Source organism: Acomys minous (assembly GCF_964271855.1).
Source record: "Acomys minous genome assembly, chromosome: 4".
NCBI lineage: Eukaryota > Metazoa > Chordata > Mammalia > Rodentia > Muridae > Acomys > Acomys minous.
Genome location: NC_140486.1, coordinates 20,073,747 through 20,092,946, shown reverse-complemented (window position 1 = coordinate 20,092,946; position 19,200 = coordinate 20,073,747). Strand labels below are relative to the sequence as shown.

The 19,200-nt window shown below is 43.8% G+C and overlaps 1 protein-coding gene across 8 annotated transcripts in view; it reads left to right on the top strand.

Moving 5' to 3' along the window:
- Window positions 1-19,200, top strand: part of LDLRAD4 (low density lipoprotein receptor class A domain containing 4) — a 328,427-nt gene that overhangs the window by 136,042 nt on the left and 173,185 nt on the right. The window lies entirely within an intron of this gene.

Genomic DNA, 19,200 nt, shown 5'->3' with positions numbered 1-19,200 from the left:
TACTAAAAGTGATTACTCTTGTTTAATTTTCATTGCTGGGATCAAAACCAAGGACTTGTGTATGGTAGGCAAGTCCTCTATGCTCTACCACTGGGCTATGGACCCAGCCGATGACTCCCATGTGACCATTATCACCATGTGTGTTAGCATGCACAGGGAGAGCTGAGTCAGAGGTGACATTCTGCCCTGTAAGTTGCCTCTGATGGGCTGGATTCTACCTCTTCTCTCTTTAGCTGCTTCCCTTCAGAGCAGCTTTGTGTAGATTTGCTTCAAGTGCTTGAGTGCTGGGGACAGACCTGGGCTACCATAACTTGGTCTGCCTTGCCTTTCTTATGTGAAATACTTATGTTTATTTCACTAAGGAGATAACTGGGTTGTCTTTGTAGTATACGTGGGACCATGGTTTGTGTAGTGAGTAAGTGGGAAGCACATAAGTGGTTCGGTGGTGGTTCGGTGGTGGTGTGGTTCAGTGGTGGTTTGGTGGTGGTGGTGGTGGTGGTGGTTGGGGGCTACTTAGGCCTCTCGTCAGAGGATAGGAAGTCATGTGAGCTCCCTGTAGGGAATGTGTGTAAATTCCTGATTGCCCTCTAGGGATCTGTCCTTGAATATAGATGAGTATTTATCATATCGCTTGCGGTTATCCTGTCTATAGATTATTAAATAGCTGCCTCTTACTAGTACATGTGGGAAGACTTTAAGCTACTGCTAGCACAGACTTCTAACCCATTATGTCTTGTGTGGAACCTTACACATGTTTAGGAGTCTGTGTGCAACAAGAATTTCATCTTTAGTTCTGGAACATGTGCGTAATATGTGTTATGTTTGCTCCTGAATTATTATGCTTGTTTGGGAACAAAACCTCACTATGTAGCTGAACTGCCGTGAACATACTGTGATGCTCAAGAGCAGTGGTCTTTAACCTTCTCAAGGTAGCGAACGGGCCCTTTAACATAGCTCCTCATGTTGTGGTGACTGCCCCCCCAACCACAAAATTATTTTCGTTGCAAGTTCATAACTGTAATTTTGCTACTGTTATGAATCTTAATGTAAATATCTGATAATCATTTGACCCTCCAAAGAGGTCGTGACTCACAGGCTGAGAAGCACAGCCCACGATGCCCCTAGTCTCCGTCCTCTGCCCTAGCCCTGCCACTGCTGTACTTACAGGTGTGTGCTGCTTGCTGGGCCTGGATCTACACTAGGTGCCCTGCTCCCCAGCTTCCCTGGTTTTGACTACAGGCAAAATGATTTTAAAAGAAAGTATCTGGGTAAACCCAGAAATGTCCTTAACACAATACTGTCAGATTAACTCAAGCGTTTCCATAGACAGCTCCCAAAACTGGTATGTTACTGTGTAAGTCTGATTGTGTCTTGGCTACTGGGGGTTTTTTGATTGGGTTTGTTCTTGAAGTTGTAATCTAGATGGCATTTGACTGTTGTGCTGGATTGTTTTATGGCAACTTGACACAAGCTAAAGTCACTTAAGAGGAGGGGAGTTCAATTAAGAAAATGCTTCCATAAAATAGGGCTGCAGGCAAGTCTGTAGGGCGTTTTCTTAATTAGTGATTGTTGGGGGAGGGCCCAGCCCATTTTGAGTGATGCAGTCCCTGGCCTGGTGGTCCTGGGGTCTATAAGAAGGCAGGCTGAGCAAGCCACTGGGAGCAAGCCAGAAAGCAGCATCCCTCCATGGCCTCTGCATCAGCTCCTGCCTCCAGGTTCCTACTCTGTGTGTGATCCTGCACTCATTGCTTTTGATGATGAACAGTTATATGGAACTGGGAAGTGAAATAAACCCTTTCCTCCCCAAGTTGCTTTTGATAATGGTGTTCCATCACATCAATGGTGACCCTAACTAAGATGTCTACTCTTCATTAGTTGAGAAAAAAAATGCCTTTTATTAAGGGAATAGCAGATTTAGGAAGATGAAATGGAAACCTAAGATTTGGCAGGTATACAGGAAACACCTTACATATTTTTAAGTTATGTGTGTGATACAGCCTTAAAAACTGACAAGCTGCTTGTTAATTGTGTCAAGGACTTCAGGTATGGTGCAGCAGTTATTGTCTAGGTGAAATCAAACCTTTCCTTCTTTCTTTGGCATGGAACTGGGGGTTGGCACCAGACTCCCCATGTGCTAAGCAATATCCCAGCACCCCACCCCCCCATATCCTGCCTTTAAAAAAAAAGTTCTCTTTTTGAGACAGTACAATAGGCATAGACTGGAGTCCGGGTTGTGCCTGAGATTTCCAGGTTATTGTGTCTCAGGAAAATGAACTGGACCAGGGGCACGTGAGTCATGAGAGACGAGCAGCTTCTAAATGTAGTCACTGAAAGTTAAGGAGAAACAAGATTTTGAATGGTGTCAAATCATTTAAAATATTTATTAACTATAAAAGTCAAATGCTAGTCTGGGAGATGGTGGCATATACCTTTAATCCCAGCACTTGGGAGGCAGAGGCAGGCAGATCTTTGTGAGTTCAAGACCATCCTGGTCTACTCAGTGAGTCCCAGAATAGCCAGGGCTACACAAAGAAATCTTGTCTCGACAGACAGACAGACAGACAGACAGACAGACAGACAGACAGACAAGCCAACAGAGAAGTCAAATGCTGACTTCACAGTGGAAGAAGCAGCAGACACTGACTGCTAGTGGTTAACATTAGGGGGTTTCCAAATTCCACATCCTGGTGTTGACTGGGCACTGGCATCTGAACCCCACTTGCCCTCTGACTTCCAGAGATGCGACTGAACGCATCCGGGGCTTTTCACGTATACTGGCCCATTTAACTCACTGAGGTAGGACACCAATAACCTCATCTCACTTCGATGAGCAGCTAGACTCCAAGAAGTCATGTGACTTGGCCAAAGCAGCTTTCCTCCATGGTCTCTGCCTCAGTTCCTGCCTTCAGGTTTCGGCCTTGAATTCTTCCCTGCTGGACCACAACTCTGAGTGGAGACAAACCCTTTCCTCCCCCAGCTGCATCTGGCTATAGTGTTCATATCACAGCAATAGAAACCCTAATAAGATACCATGTGAGAAAAGCTAGGTGTCTATGATCTCTAGTTTTGGTCCAGCCTTGAGGTTCTTCTGATCTCTTTATGTAGCTTACCAGTTTCTGAGCATGGACCTTCTGGCGTGCATTTCGAAGGTGCCACTGGCAAACCTCTTCGCTTTAGCCTTCCTGGTTTCTTGGAAGTGTTCTTCTGAAAGCCGGCCTCGCCTACCTCATTGTTCCCGTAATTGCTATTTGTAGAATGGAAAGCACCTTTGCTGATGCAAGGGAAATCAGAAATGTGGATATTCACATGACCCAGCTTTTGCAGCAGATAGAAAGACGGACCTGTCAGTACATGGGCGCCAGAGACAGGCATGCCTTGCCTCGGCATGACGGAGGCACATCTCCTCTTGTACTGGTGTTAAGACATGTGAACATCATGAAATATTTTTAGATACGGAGCCTTAGGTAACAAGGCAGCCAGTTTATTCCAACAGAATGGCTGAATGGCTGACACATGCGTTGGAGCCATCATAGACTCAATATGTAGCTCCCTGGATGGTGAGGAACTGTTTTCAACCATTGTTAAAATTTGCTCTGGAAGCCGGGCGTGGTGGCGCACACCTTTAATCCCAGCACTCGGGAGGCAGAGGCAGGCAGATCACTGTGAGTTTGAGGCCAGCCTGGTCTACAAAGCGAGTCCAGGATGGCTAAAGCTACACAGAGAAACCCTGTCTTGAAAAAAACAAACAAACAAACAAACAAACAAAACAAAAAAAAACAAAAAAAAACAAAAAAAAACCAAAATTTGCTCTGGTTAAGAAATTACTTTTACGCCTCTTAAATTTTACCAAAATAATGGTGTAAGCACACACACACACACATACACACATACACACAAACACAAATATATATATATATATATATATATATATATATATATATATATGTATATAAAATCTTAAACTTTTTTAACTTCTAATTCTATGTATGTGGCTGTTTGCCTGCTTGTATGCTTGTGCATCACGTGTGTGAAGGGCCTATGGAGGCCAAAAGAAGGCTTTGGACTCCCTAGAAACTGGAGTCACAGATGGTTGTGAGACAGCCTGTGAGTGCTGGGACTTGAACCTAGGTCCTCTGGAGGAGCAGCCAGCACTCTGAACCACAGAGCCATCTCTCCAGTCTATAATATCCTATTACCTTATTATCTCTTTAGTACTCAAACATGTTATTTTTGATAATAAAATGTGGTTTATCTGTAACATGAAATACTTTAATTATAGTGAACGATATTTTGATTTCCAAAAGCAATGTATTACTGTTAACCTCAGGGTACCAGTCATGTGGGGCTGCCATTGCTCAGTGCCTAGGCTCGGCGGGAGACCTGACATCACTAGGGAGACAACTGAGATCATGACCTTTAGCTGCTTGATTCCCAAGAGGCAGAAATATCCTCCCTCTGTGGCTGGATGGAGCCTTCCTGGTTGTTGTCTGCACATAGACACTGTTTCTAGATAGGAAACATACTATGTTTCCTAAAGCGCAGCCATGAAGCTTGTAAGACTGTGCTTTCTGGTTGATCTGGGTACACATATATTTTCCCTCAGGGAGTAATGTACCAGTCTTTGGTGGGAAGAACACTTTAGTTTTAGTTTAGTTTAGAACAGGTCCAAATGTCTACTTTAACTTGTTGCATGACTAGGTTGTAACTTCTTGCCGCTCAACGTTGGTAATAAAAGTGGAAGGCTATACCCACGTGCTTTGTTCACGTGTTTGGATGGAAGGGCCTCCCGTTGTTTTTTTAAATATAATCTACGCTCAGGCTTCTGGTTACCACTGCTCTTTGACATAAGAGATGGATGATTTGACACGTCTTTGGTAGAATGAAGCGGAAGACAGGGGCTTGCCTTGGTCACATCCCTACAAAGGTTTGGAAAGAGAGGAGGGAGGGTACCATTGTGGCAAGTGTGCTTCGAAGCTTTTTTTTTTTTTAAAAAGCTAATGGGAATAATTAAAAAGCAAAAAGAGGGAGGGAAGGGGAAAGAGGGCGTAAAGAAGGAATGAGGAAAACATGAGCTAAAGGGATGAGAACAGCTGATGGAGCCAGAAGAACAGCCCTAAATGTCTCTTCAATCAAGTTAAATGGAAAAAAAAAAAGACACTCTCCACAGTAGAGTGGAGAGTGGGATATTACTTTCTCACATACTCTGGTGCCTCACCTTTGACCATGTCCCCTGGAGGGTGAGACCTGGTGGCACTCAGAGGAAGGACAGCAGGTTACCAAGAAGAGACTTGATACCCTATGAGCATATACAGGGGGAGGTAATCCCCCTCAGGAACAGTCATAGGGGAGGGGAATAAGGGGAAAATGGGAGGGAGGGAAGAATGGGAGGATACAAGGGATGGGATAACCATTGAGATGTAACAAGAATAAATTAATAAAGGAGAAAAAAAAGGAATTAAAATCTAAAAGGGAAAAATTTAAAATGTGATAAAATTAAAATGTAGGGTAAGAGCCACCATTTTCCCCGGGCCCCTAAGTTGTTTCCTGCAGCTGACCCTACAGGTGAAAAGAGGGCCGCTGGCCTCTATGTAACTTAAAAATTGATGCCTTTCTTGCTGGCTTGACGTCCTATGGGAAGATCAGCTTTGCAGGAGCCACCTTCCATTCCAGAGCCTTCTCTTATGCTGCATGATTGGGTCTTCCATGGATGCTTTTCCACCCCCAAGGCTGGGATAAAGGGATGGTGTGCCCTTGCTTGTGGAGCTTTGTTGCTGAGTGCTTTGTTGCATGTAACCTACGCTTGGGCTGACGATCACTGCTGTTTGAGGAGGTAAGCAGGCCAGAGAAGGCAACAGAATCAAGGCAAGTCTGGGTTAAAATGAGGTTAAAGATAACTTGTTTATCTCAGTCACATCCCTACAAAGGCTTGGGAAGAAAGGAGGCAGGGTGATATTGTCATAAGTGTAGTTTAAAGCCTTTTAAAGCTAAGGGCAATAATAATTAAAAAGTAAAAAGAAGGGTGCTAGGTTTGGCAACAGGGCATCTCTCAGCGATGGTCCCCTCTTCCCTTCTGGACTGGGAGATAGGGAGGGGCAGCAGACACACCCCGAGTCTCAATGCTCAAGGTTTGTTTTTGTAGCTTTTGCTTCCAGAGACCTTCTTGTCTTGTGCACAGCCCTGTGGGGGGCAGGGCAAGGTGGAGGAACAATTTTCTGCCCTGTGTTTCCACTCAACACTCTTAAGTAAGCTGTGTTGAAGAGCTAATGTATTCCTGGACTTTGCCTACTTTTTCATGGAGGTCCTCTTTTGTCCTTCTGTAGGTCTTACCTTGTTTTTCAGTCAAAAACCAGGTGATTTCCTTTCGGAGCCATGGTGATGTAGGCCAGTGCTATTCCTCTCAGGGGCATCTTCTTCCACATAGCACATCCTTCTTTTAGTTCCTACATCTGCATGGATACCCTTAGAGAAACCATAGATAATAAGTACAGGCGAAACACACAAAGCTCATCCTCAAAGTCCATGTATTGCTGTCCATGTAGTGCTTTTCGATTTGCATTAAATTAAGCCTCTGCTAGGCATGTGATGCAAAAGTTGTGAATAGTGTTCTGGCCTCAGGCAACTTTGCCAGTGGGCTAGAGAGACAGACAGACAGATGATGAAAGCATGGCAGTGTATTTGGAGGATACATAGGTTGTCATGGGAACATGGGCAGTAATACTTAATGCCGGGTGATGGTGGAGATGCTGGGGAAAGCTTCATAGCCATGATGTAAAATTCCCTGTGTGCAGAACTTACACACTTGTGAGTTGAGGCTATACACAAAACAAAAGGTTATTTTAGTTATTGAGTGAAAGGGGTAAGTGCTATAGGAAAATTGAAGCCAGAGGACATGGTCTGCCATGTGGGGATGGGAACAGAGCTTCGTTTTAAAGTTGAAAGTGCTGGCTGGGGATCACTCCTGTAATTTCAATGCTTGGGAGCCAGAGTCAGGAAAATGGCTGCAAATTAAGGGCAATATGGGCTATGTAGTAAGTTCCAGGCTATATGAGCTACAGAGGCTACAGATCCTGTCTCAAAATAGAGAAAGTTTTGGGTCCAGAGGGAGGACTCAGTGGTTAAGAGCAAGTTCGGTTGCCAGCCCATGTAAACACCAGGCAATTTACCCCCACCTGTGTCGACAGTTCCAGGATATCTGACACTTTAACCCTCAGCATCTCTCTCTCTCTCTCTCTCTCTCTCTCTCTCTCTCTCTCTCTCTATCTGTCTCTATCTTACACATACACACAATTACACACACACTTAAAACTAATAAAATACATTTTTAAAAGAGAAAATTTATTATGCTTGAATATAAAGGCTAAAACATGCATCTTAGAACTCTGATTCCATACTTATTTGTCTGATTTATATCATATACAGTGACATTTTATAATTTTATTAACAAGAGTAGCATTGAGAAAAGCTTCTAGATTCATTGTGGAATATCTGTTAAGACTCTGTTGATTTGTCTGTTTACTTCCTCCTGCTCAATTTGAGGTGAGAAAACTAAAGAGGAGCCACAGAACCGTATTCAAAACCATGAATGGCAATTTAAGGTAGATACGGCAAGCCAGGAGTAGTGACATAGGCTGTAATCCCAGAATGTGGGAGGTAGACTCAAGCTCTTCAGCCCCAAAGGGTGTTCAAAGCTAACCTGAGACATGCAAGACCCTATCTAAAACATGGAGGGGGATAGGTAGATCTGACCAGTTATGTCTGTCTTCGTTAAGGACAAAACAAGACAGGAGATCAACATTCATGAGCATTCAGGCTGGAGAGGGGATGGATGAGTTCTTCATGGGTTTCTCCAATCACTGATGCTCTTGGGCTTCAATCAAGCTGTTCTGAGGGTGGCTGGCATATGGGAACCAGTCTTTGGTATGGGGCATTGTAGTAATACTTGAGGCTTACCTGTCAGAGTCAGGCATAGAGGGCAGAAGGGAAGGGCAGGTGAAGGTTCAGGTTGATGGGGCCTTTATGGGAAGACCAGGATTCCATGAACCTAGGGAGAAGTGACCCAGAGCGACAGCATCCAGGGGCCCTGGGGGCTGCGGGATCACACCACACAGATCAGCAGGCTCCTAATGGATTTTCTCTGTGTAAGAGTTGAGCAGAAGAATGTTGGCTGTTGATTTTAGAAGGTAATAGTTTTGTCTTAAAGTCTCTTAAATCTACCATAAGCATTGATTATTGGGGAAATAGATAAAGTGACTTAGGAAATACTTAATTGGCTTATGTCTGAAAAGGGCATGTTCAGGACAAAATATCTTTTGTTTTTGTGAAGCTGGAGATCCTAGCCTACAGTATGGTGTTAGCAGTAAGTAATTTATCCCAATAAAGTGGCCCCTATGCCTAGAACTCAACTATAAGACAGGAGGGTCACACTATGCTGGCTAGTTGTATACTAACTTGACACAGCTGTAGTTACCTGAGGGGAGGGGGGAATCTCAGCTCATAAATTGCTTCATAAGATTGGGCTGTAGGCACCCATGTAGAGAATTTTCTTAATTAGTGATTGATGGGCAAGGGCCCAGCCCATTGTGGGTGGTACCACCCTGGTTTGGTCCTGGGTTCTATAAGAAAGCAAGTTGAGCAAGCCATGGGGAGCAAGCCAGTAAGCAGCACCCCTCCATGATGTCTGCATCAGTTTCTGCACCCAGGTTCCTGCCCAGTGATTCAGGATATGTAAGCTAAAGAGACTCATCCCTCCTCCCTCCAAGTTGCTTTTGGTCATTGTGTTTCATCATAGCCATCGGAACCCTAAGACACATAATATAGTCCCTACCTGCAGTCAGAGTTGGTTTGGATCTGCAGGAAACACTACCTTCTGCTGACACTAAGAAGGGTGGAGTTTCCTGCCCCCTGAAGTGACACACTTTAGAGCACCTGGTTTATGGCTGCCCACTCACTGGGTCCTCTAGTTTGGCTAGCTGCAGACAAAAACGTAAGACACCATTTCAGCATCCCGGTGAGGTTGGTCCTAGGGAGTCCTTGCACGTGTATGGCCAGTACTTTGGCATGCTGAGGCCAGTCAGCTTTCATTATGTCTCAGAAGGGAGGTATTTTCAAGAGAGGACATTTTCTATAGGGTAGGTAACAGTGAAGGACACTAAGGGAGGCTTAAGGTAAAAAAAAAAAAAAAGTGGTAATTTTCTAATCCAAAAAAGGTAAAAACAACCAGCTGAAGTGAAGTCCAGCTACTGGAACCCCATGGGTTGAAGGGCAGCCCTCTTGCTTCCTGGCTCTGAGACTGTCTTTCTTCCTGGCTCTGAGTCTGTCTGGTTCCAGGAGATCAGTCAGATTGTTTCTATTGAAATAGGAAGAGAGGCAGGTGGAGACTTTCAGTATCAACACTTAGTTCTTGGGGTGCTAGAAGCTGCCAGGAAAGGAGCTACAGGCTGTTTCCTGAGTAAATAGTCCAGCCCGTCAGCCAGACAATGGGCTTTCTCTGTGTGACACGTGAGTGCCTCACTGCGAGGGAACATTGAGATTTAGGAATTAAGCCAGGTTAACTGGGAAGGGACAGATGGGGAAAAGACTAAATATTTATGACATTGTGGGCTAGAGAGGAAACGATTCTGTAAATAAAGAATAAGTTAAGAAAGCTATTTGGCTATTTACCTTAACATTCTTTTGTGATTTGCTAATATATTTTTTGTTTTACTTCCTCCTTTTGTCTGCCCCCCCTTTTCCTCCCTTTCATGTATAATGGATATATATTTTCTTAGTGAAGATATTTGCTCAGCTAAAGAAAAATTTCTTCACCCAAAGGGACATGGGTAGTTAACGTGAGAGCTTTTTTACAGCTCTTACTTCACCACTGATTTAGCAACTGTTTGCTGGATGTTTGTTGCCTATACCGTGGTCAGTAAAGCTGGGCAAAGGGAAATCTCATAGATAGGCAGGCAGACAGACCAAACGTTATGCAAATATTTAACTGTAAACTTAGAAGAGCAAGCAGTTGAGAAAAACAACATGGAGAGAGGGCATCCAGGGCAAGAGTCTGGGTTGTGCTCACCGTGGACATAGGTGTGAGGCTGGAGGGAAGTGAGGAAACAAGTAAGCAGTGTGCCGCTGGAAAGGTGTGTCCCAGGTAGAGGAAAAGCCAGTGCCCTAGGCCTAGCGTGCATATTGGTGCTTTCACACCAAGAGAGGAGGAGGGAAGAAAACAGGGGCCAGGAAGCTAATAAACAGGCCAAGTTGGTGTGTGTGTGTGTGTGTGTGTGTGTGTGTGTGTGTGTGTGTGTGTGTGTGAGCATTTGGAGTTTCACTCTGAGGAATGTGAAAGCCATTGGAAAAGTTGGAGAGAGAGAACTGACTTGGCTTCCATGTTGGCCCTGTTGTTCTGGCATCCTTTTTGTGCCTAGACCGTGGGAGGATACTGGAGGTGGTGGGGTCCTTGTACCATTGAAATTCGCTTTGTAGATGGAAGGACCAGTAAGTCAAAATGGGATGCAGTTAAGAAAAGGGTGGCTGGTGCAATCAACACTGTTTTAATTGTTTGGGCTTTAACGGGAAGGACAGTTAAAGATCACTCCAATGACTTCATTATCTGGGGAAAAGTATCTGTGGTAAAGAAGGCTCATAATGGACCAAATTTTGATGAGAATAAGACATTTGGTTCTGAACACATCAAACACAATGTCTTTTCTTCATGAAGATGCTGAACAGGCCAATTGAAGGATCTGGATTTTAGGGGCAGTGTAGAGGTCCTATATTCATGTAGGGGTTGGAGACAGTGAACTGTTGGAAACTATAAGAGGTAGCAGTGCCCAGAAAAGTCACGAACCCTGACCTCCATAGTTCAGAGGTTAGAGGGTAAGAGCTGAGGCAGGTGAGATAGGATGCTCATCACTGCAGTGGGATGGTTGTCTGGGCCTGCTGGGATCTGTTAGGTGAGACCTTAGAGGACACACTGGGGTAAAGTGAGGGGCATTGGTGACCTGAACAAGCTGTCTCAGGTGCAGTGATGGGGCCAGAAGCCTAAGTGGAATTTGTTTATGGGAGAAACAAAAATTAGTAGCAGAAAGAAAAGATAATGTGTCACAATGTCCAGAATTCAGAGATAGCCTTTGCAAGTAACTAAGCGCAGTCTACAGAAGTATTCGTGTGATAAAGTTAGGATTTCATCCTGCGAAGTTCTTTTTCTAAGTAAATGTTATAAAATAATGGATCGTTAAGAGCTTAGAGGGGTGAGGATATAGCCCAGCTGTCTAATGTATACTTAGCATGTGTGAACTTCTAGGTCACCTCACACACCACAAAAAGAAAAGGACTGTCTGAAAAGACTTGGAGTGTAAAAGAACCAGGAATGGTAATCCTTACTTTTAATCCCAGCAATCTAATGATGGAGGCAAGAGGGTCACAAGTTTGAGGTCGGCCTGTGCTATATAGCAAGACCCTATGTCAATCAATCAATCAATCAATCAATCAATCAATCCCCCAGTCAACCATTCGGTAAATGGCTTTCAGACTGTTTGGTGGAAGGCGCCTATTTCACATTAAACTTCATAGTAAAATCTAACTCATATTCCTTTCTGACCACAGTCCACCTCTGCTGAGGATCCTGGGCCCCTCCAAGTACAAACCTTAGGACTTGCAGGGGATATGTTAAAGATCTCTTGCATCAGTTGCTCTTCTGTCACTGCCATGACAGACCATAACCAAAAGCAACTTACAGAAGGAAGAGTTTGTCTCAAGTTCTAGAGGGAGATTTCATAGTGTGCTGGAGGAGGATGCCACGTGGGAGGAGGATGCCACGTGGGAGGAGGATGCCACGTGGGAGGAGGATGCCACGTGGGAGGAGGATGCCACGTGGGAGCAGGCGCCAAGAGCAGGAAGCTGAGAGCTCCCAGTTCACCTGCTTCTAGGAAGCAAAGTGAGTGAACTGCAAGTAGAGTGAGGCAATAAACTCTTAAAACCCACACCAGTGACGTACTTCCTCCAGCAAGGGTCTGTGTCCTGAAAGTTCTCTGACCTCTCCAAATAGTGCCATCAAGAGTCTTTTGGGAGCGTTTCTCATTCAAACACTAGACTTATGACTTAATCCAGAAACCCTATTTTCCTAATAGGAATGTGGACATTTAGAGTCTTTCTGTTTTGTTTTGTTTCTTGTTGTCGTTTTGTTTGTGTTTTTGTTTGTTTTCAAAACAGGGTTTCTCTGTGTGGCCTTGGCTATCCTGGACTTGCTTTGTAAACCAGGCTGGCCTCAAACTCACAGAGATCCACCTGCCTCTGCCTCCCGAGTGCTGGGATTCTTTAGAGTCTTACTTGAGAACAAGCTAAATATTTAGTGTGAGAACTGGGGAAAGGCCAGGTCCCTGAGTCTCAGCATAGCATCTGTTTGCTTCTCAGTGCCTGGAATGGACTCCTCGCCCAGAGCAGCCAGCACTGGATGGGCAGTGCTTGCACGTGTGGGTATCTGCTTCATGGTTGCTGGCCAGAAGAGAAATGGCATATACTATATGGCCGTCAGGAACCCAGATTTCTTCTGTAAATACCTGTGCATTTATATAATGACCCTATACCATGGGTGTGGTCCTCATGACTCAGGTACCTCAAATACACACAGAAAAGGGGCAGCTGCCAGTGGACAACTCTGCGCTCTCACTGTGCTCCGTGAGGGCCACTCTTTCCTTTGCAGAGCAGCCACAGGAGGAGAGGGCCTTGCAGGGCTAATCTCCATGAACGAGTGGTAAATGCTCCCAGTTCTCATTATACTCAAATACATCTCCTCACCTCTGGACTGGAAGCTGTTAAAGGTCCCCAGTAAGGCATTCATGATTCCTCACACAGTGGTTGCCTGCCCCTCCCCCAGGAGGTCTGTTTCCCTGCATGGCGAACAGATCATGTAAGAATGCAGTAAGAGCAATCTGGGGGTCCCCACGCTGTCATTTTTCTGTATATTGAGCATAATTCTGGCCACGTAGTTTTTTTTCTTCCTTTGCACAAATCTGTAGATCTAAACTTATTGTAATTTGTACACTTGTGTGCATACGTCATTGCGTACAGGTACCAAGTGCTACACTGCTACAAAAAAGGGTACATTTGAAAGTGTCATGCTGTAGCCATCTTTGAACTTGACATTTTTTTTTTAATGCCTCCTGTCTCAGACAGAGTAAAAGCAAAATTGGGGATCTGAAAGGCTGAATCAGCTGCTTCTTGGTTCTGCTCAGTGTCCCTGCCCTGCAGGACCCATGCACTCCCATTCCACCCGCGGCAACAGCTTCTGCCTATTTTCTGGATGGAAATGTAACAAATGTAACTTAAGTAGCCTTTCTCCTATAAACACGGTGGCGCGGGGGGGGGGGGGGGGGGGGGGGGGGGCGGCATGAGATAAACAATGACATAAGAAATGACATGCTTTCCTATTGCTTTTAAAATTATCTTTAGAAAAATTATATAACTTGTGTTGCTTATTTGTATGTGCGGCTGTTTTCATGCTATAGTGTACATGTGAAAATGTCATTAGACTTGGTTTTCTCCTTCCGTCTTGTGGGTCCCGGGATCAAGCTCAGGCCGGCAGCTCGACTGCAGGCACAAATACCCACCGAGCCGTCTAGCCAGCCGCAAATTACTATCTTGATGGATTTAGAAATTAAAAAAAAAAAATGCTCAGTGATTCTCCCACCTCCAAATGGTATTTTGTTTTTCCTAATTATAAGACCACAGGAATCACAAGGAGCCCAAAGCCAGGTCTAACTCTCCACCCGGAGATGGTGACTCAGCCTCCCGTGTCGGCCACATACGTTTAAGTCGTTTTCCCGTGTGCTCTGTAGATCCTGGTGTACTTTTCCATTTCTGAAAGCATAGAGAAGACGACTCATAATCAGCTCTCTGCTTTTGGAACTGTGCACTGCTCAGTAAGAATGAACACCTCCTCACGGTTCATGTGCACAAAACCACAGAAACAAGCTTATTTAGCCGTTAGTTCTGAAACATGGAAAGTGTCCCATGTCCTGATGAACTTTAAGCAACGTAAAGACCAATGGTGTTTGGAAGAAAGCTGTGTTGTGTGTGTGTGTGTATGTGTGTGTGTGTTCTGCTGAAAGGAAGTTGTGTCTAAACCATGAGGCTGGCCTTGTAGGGACAGCACAACATGCATTTTTGCTTCCCTTCTATTTTTAGATACTTTAAAATAATGTTTTCAACATCATCATGGAAGTGATTGTCCATATTGTAAGATAGTTTGAGGTTTTTTGTTTTTTGTCTTTTGTTTTGTTTTGTTTTTTCTTTTAGTGTGGTTTTTCTCTTCTGTGAGGCTTTGCTGCTGATCTTACCACAAGGGCAAAGACTCTCTCAGCATATTGTAGTCATCTTTCCGAAGGGCACTGTGACTTCAGTAGCACTACTTAAAGATGGGACTCTTATTAAATGTTTGGGGGGCAACTTAGCTTATTATACAAGCACAAAGGGAATTAAATCCCCTCCACCCCCCGACCCCCATTGAAGCCTGTCTTTGCATGAGGACAGTGTCACTGGGGGTGCCTGTGTCTATGTGTTGCATGCTGGCAGAGTGCGTGCACAGCATGCAGTGTTGCTGAGGTGTGAGGGACTGTGTTATTTCCTGTCATGTTGCCAGAGGGGTGAGTGTGGATTGGACGCTGCATGTTAGGCCTCACCAGTGTTTCTTAGCAAGTATACTCTGTGTGTGTGTGTGTGTGTGTGTGTGTGTGTGTGTATGTGTGTGTAGGGCAGAAGGTAACTTGCTGGAGTCAGTTTTTTTTTTCTTCTACCTAGGTACAGGGTCTTAAATTAAAGGCATCAGGTGTGGCCACAAGTGCCCCAACCCCCAAGCTGTCTTGCCAGCCCAGGAATATATTAGTTCTTGCATTTTACTCCCAGCTGTTTGGCCACTTTGTCCCTCCCGATGTGAGTGCGCCAAGAAAGGCCCCGTCACTTACAAGCCACAGGCCTTCATGTCAGAATGGCGGAGCCCGCATCGCTGCTTGCAAGTTTGTGAATGGTAGATGTGTGAACTAAATGAGTCAGTGTTGCTGTATGAATTTTAACAGAAATAGCTCACAGAATTGCTCTGCCAATTCACGAAAAGGGCTGATTTTACAGCTGAGAGCTAATGCTGTATATAGGTCCTTATTTTGTGATTGAGAATCCATCTGTGAAAACTAGACTTTTAAGAGAGTGCAAGAAAAAGCAAGAACAACTTTTTTGTTGCCTTTTAACTACTAGAATGTTGACTCTACCAAATGGATTAAATTTAGCCCCACAGAGCTGACTTGTTCCAGCACTCTGTATTTGCGTTTAGAATGTTCAAATTCATAGCTTCCTGGGTCCTAGGTCCTGTTGTTAAAATATAGCTATTTCTGCAGTATTTTGGAATTCATGCAAAATACTAGGATATTCTGTTTCTGTTCTGGTATCAGAATCTAAAATCCCTTGTTTTCTCAAAGTTGACAGAGTATTAGAAAAACTTCTCTTAATTGTTCATTTCCTTTCTCTTCTCTTACACTGTATGTCCTGACTGGTTAATACTAGTTTATGCTCGATTAGAATGCCATTCAGGATAACAAAGAAGAGAGTTTTTTCTCAATTTGATTGAAAATTTGTTCTTCAACTTTGGATAGCCCACTACTGTGTCTCTAAGTTCCTGTCAGTGTTAAACTATGAATATCTAAGAGATTCTAAGACTCTGAAAATAATTGATCAACGTTTTGTACAGAGATGTAGAGAGGACCCCCCCCCCCAATATGAGAAGAATTCTATTACTGCATGGATTACAGCCATTTAAATTTGTTATTATTATTAATGGTGTTTTATGTTGTTGTTGTTGTTAGTGTGTGCAGGGTGTGAAAGTCAGGACAAGTGCAGGAGTCGCCTCGCTCTCTCTCCACCATGTAGGTTCTAGGGATTGAACTTCAGTCATCAAGTTTGGCCTCAAGCTCCTGTGTCCACTGAGCCATCTTGCAGGCTCCCATTCTAACAATTTTTAAAAGAAATCAAAGAGAATTATGGCATGAAGAAATGCTATTTTCTTCACTTAAAAGTTCTTTTTATTTCAAAGAAGAGGTGTTAGTTAAATATCAAATGATTTTAACAGCGGTTTCTGAGCACTGGTTTCTGACTTCTTCATTTTGTGTGCTGCATATGAAATCACTGTGGCTTTGCCATCCAAGTGTTTCTAATATTTAGTAATCATTTGTTCCTCTAAACTATAAATTGGTAGGGATATCAACAAGGTCGAGAAAGAATAGGCAAAATAGTAAATGAAAATATTTTGCCTCTCTTCTTTCTTTGGTTTGAGATTTACGCCTTTGAAAATATTTCCTAGTTCTGGTGTGTGTGAGTGTAGTTTGGAATAAAAATGCGTTGGTTCCTGTTCTTCAGCAGCATGCATCCTAACGTGCTGTGGTTCCTAAGTTTCTGAAATACACCACTGACAGAAAAGCTGTAGAGATAGGGCACTGTATCCAAGAATTACCAAAGTACTTGTATTACTTAAATTAAAATTGGTTTAATAAATGAACTTCTTAGTGTGGGGGGGCTCTTGGATCGCCATCAGAATTGCTCAAAGAAACTCTAGAAACACCTGGCTTTAGGGTACACCTCAAGCCAATGAGGGGACTGTGGCCTGGGCTGGTACCCGTCCTAGCCAATCAGCACACTTCAGTTCACTGAGACAGTCTATCTCAAAATAATTAACAATGATATTAATAATAGTTAGTGATAATGTGGAAGGCTTAAAGAAGACATACAATGTTGGCTTCTGGCCTCCACATGTACAGGCACATGAGTATGCACAGTGGCACACATAAGTGGGAATGTTCATGCACACACACACACACACACACACACACACACACACACACACACACACACCCCAGATAAATATAATAAACATATGAACTGATTCTTCCAGCTCTTTCAAGGCTACAGTTTCTTCCTTACCTCCTTTGTTGGGCTAGTCAGTCTGTAACAGGTACTCGCTGAGTAACAGATTTGTTCAATAACTGAATAATGTAATCTGGGCCTCATAAGAAGCCCTTATGTGAGTCATCCTGTTCGTTAGGCTGCTGGCAGAAGGAACTTCAGAAAGAGTGCCAAGCCTCCCACCAATACAATCACAGCCTCCTGAGCCCCATGAACTCCAGTCTGCCTCTCCACCAGGCTGTCTCTGCCTCAAGATCTGCTTTCTGAATGCTTGGGACTCGCCTATGATAGGCATGCCCATCCACATCAACTGTCAAAACAGCTTGCTTTCACGAGCAGGCCTTAGGGTGCCCTGGAAGAGCTTGTGCTATGATTTGCTTAGCAAGCCCTTCCTTATTAGGTAATGGTAACAACCCATTAAATTTCAAAAATCACATAATCCCAAACTTCTCAGTGGCAAGTCTTTAGTCCACTCACATGACCACTTGAATCAAAACAAATAGGATAGGTATCTGAACTTATTAGCTCTTCGTGTGTTGTAGGAAAATACTTTTAAAATATACTGTAAAGCAATTGAACTTGTTTGTTTGTTTATGAGGCAAGTTCTAATTATGTAGCTAAGACTAGCTTCAGACTCACAATCCTTCTGCCTCACTCTCCCAAGTGCTTAAAGTATAGGTGTATGCCACCATGTCTGGCCCTGTCTAGATTGTCAACTCTATGTTTCCAAGTCTCCGTCTACAAAACATGCACAAAACATTGAGTACTGGTTATAGGAATGAATGAATCAACCTCCCGTGGTCATATTCTCTTGCTCTTTAAGGGTCCATATGAACTGGAAGATGGTTGCCTAGCTCTAGAGCCTCTTAAACAATAACCATGGCAGAGTCTTCAGTTAAAGGTTGGCCATTTTGGTAACGCTGAGAGTACTTGTTTTTGGCTAATGTTCTTTTCATGCTTGGCAGTCGTCTGAAGTCCAATATTTCTTTTGGAAAGGAAGATAAATTCTTTCCTTGACATTCCTTTTTTTTCCCCATTAAGTCAAAAACTGTCACTTCATAAATGAGATTTCAAACATCTGGATTTTATTCTTCCCACTGTATGGGATGATAGAATTCAGCTCCAGCTGCCTCTGTACTGTGCAACCTGATCATATTCAGCACAGTTTCTAACTTAGGTGGTGCGGCCAGCTCAGAGCTTGTGGAGTGCACTTGGACCCTGTTCTCCTCCTGTTTTACATACAGCCGGGGTCTGAGTGCCTTTCCCCTTATATGCACTCAGATTGTGAACAAATGGAAAACTCACAGTGCCCCTCCCATAAAGGCTCACACACACACACAAAATCTTGGACTTGACTTGTACTCTTTTGTGGCAGGTAATAGTTTCTCTCAGATCACAGTTGCCCTCTTAGATGGTCTGAACCAAGGCAACTCTACTTGTGGTCAGCAGAGCTGGGAAGATGTCGGTGGGCTGTGCGTAGTTTCTTAGCTGGGATTTTATTTTAATGGGGACTTGGAGTTGAAATGACTTGACACTTGGCTCCAGGTCTACTGTTCGTATTTGAGACAGGAGCAGGGCCTTGGCAGCTACGGTTGGCTGTAATGGCTGCTGTCACTGGGGACCTGTGCCTCTTCCTGAAGCCTCTCCTATTAGCCGCCTACCTGTGTGACTTCTTCTTTAAACAGCTGATTATATTTTGTTGTATAATATCTCACCTTTAACTTCTTAAAACTGTTTAAGTTGGGAGTTTTATTTTAAAGTCCCGTTTCAGTGAATTCCCTTTTCAAATACAGATTTGTACAGTGAAGTTTCCCGTGTTCAGTGTAACTGGCATGGATTTGGATGTCGGCTCCAGACTAGCTATAATCTGTTACCTAGTCCTTCCCATCCATGGTGCTTAGGTAGCAGAGCACCGTGCTTTCTCCTGTCATATAAAATAGTGTATCTTATAATATATATGCTGTTATTAAAACTTTTTAGGGGCTGGAGAGTTGGCTCAGAGTTGGCTCTTCCGGAGGTCCTGAGTTCAGTTCCCAGCAACCACATGGTGGCTCACAACCATCTATAATGAGATCTGGTGCCCTCTTCTGGCCTGCAGACATACATGCAAGGCAGAATGCTGTATACATATAAATAAATCTTTAAAAAAAAACTCAAAAAACCTTTTTAGTAGGCACGAGAGGAATGAATGCTAGAATGGTTTGAGTATTTTGTCACAAAACAGTAAGTTTAGAAGTGAAATTTTTGAGCTGCCCTGAGTCGGGTTGGATGAGC